We start from the raw sequence: 1,326 nt of genomic DNA, 5'->3' as shown, positions 1-1,326 counted from the left end.
AAAGCAAAAAAAAAAAAAGAACATAGTAGCTGTAGGTTGGTTCATTAGTAGCAAAGTGATCAGAAGAAGGAATGAGTGAAATAACCAGTCTACAAGATAAAAGGATGTGAAAAGGATGATAGATCTCAGCTCCACCCCTGGTGTGTGTTATGGCTGGAATTCAGCAGGGAAACATCTGGAAGGAGTCTAGAAGTAGCTGATGTGTCATCCTGTGTCATCTATTCTTTGAGTAGAGGGATTGGAGAGGTCATCCAGTCGGGTGGTGTGCATTAAAGTCACCTAAGATGGTGGTTGGTTCGTTTGCTGCTAAGCCAAAAGTTCGTCAAGCTCTAACTCACAGCTGGGATGAGGGGTGCGATATATTGTTGGATAGAAGTAGATCAGGAAGAGCATGAATTCCTAGCATTGACTGTCTCTGCATCTAGGTGCCGTATGATCAGCGGCTATGGATGAGCTTCTGAGTATATGGAAATACCCCTACTTTGTCCTGATATATGGTATGGTGGAAGGCTGTTAGTCCTTAATGTTGCAGGTTCCGTTTTCGGAAAGAAGGGTTTCCTGTAGGACGGAACGTCGCATTTTTTCTGCATTGGTGCTAAGAGGTTGTAAGATTTGCTCTTAACCAAGTATGTCCACGTAGATGCTGAGGAGGGAGCGATGAAATTGATTGCTGTACTATCCATGGTTGGAGTATGCGTGTGTGACTGAAGATTGCTGAGTGGCTAGTTCTCTGGAAACTTCGTGAGGTGAGGGCCAAGAGAGTGAGACTTCTGAGGGATAAACCCTGTGGAAGAGGCACCAGAAAGCTGTTGCTTGGGCTGAGGTTTCTTATCCACTGAGTCTGAAGGTTTTGAGCGTGTAAAGTCAATGGGACGTAGAAGATCTGTGGAGTCTTGGGAGGTAATCGGAGGGGTGGCCAACTGTTGTACGTGGATTCGGTCTGTGATGTGTAATGGAGTCGTGGACTGATTCAAGGCAGAGATGAATTATTCACTAGGACTTGGTGTGTTGAAAGGGTGTTGAGAGATGCTGAAGGCATGAGATCAAGTGGATGGTGCTGACCAAAAAAACTTGCTGATGACGTCTCTTGTCAGGAGGAAGAAGGGCTTGTAGCATGGAAGTGGTTGTCGATTAAGTAGGTCAGATGAATTGGAGGTGTGGAACATCACTTTGAGCGGCAGTTTACCCTGTGGTTCATTGTGGGGATGGAATGGTTTCAGTCATGAAATTTTTGGTAAAACGTTTGTTGTGTTGCGAGGTCCCTGCAGGGGTGGATCACCCTGGGGAGAAGTGCTCGTCGTTTTCCCTACAGAGGTTCCAGCATGA

This window comes from Penaeus monodon, chromosome 31 (genome assembly GCF_015228065.2).
Source record: "Penaeus monodon isolate SGIC_2016 chromosome 31, NSTDA_Pmon_1, whole genome shotgun sequence".
Classification (NCBI taxonomy): Eukaryota; Metazoa; Arthropoda; class Malacostraca; order Decapoda; family Penaeidae; genus Penaeus; species Penaeus monodon.
This window is presented reverse-complemented; position numbering follows the sequence as displayed.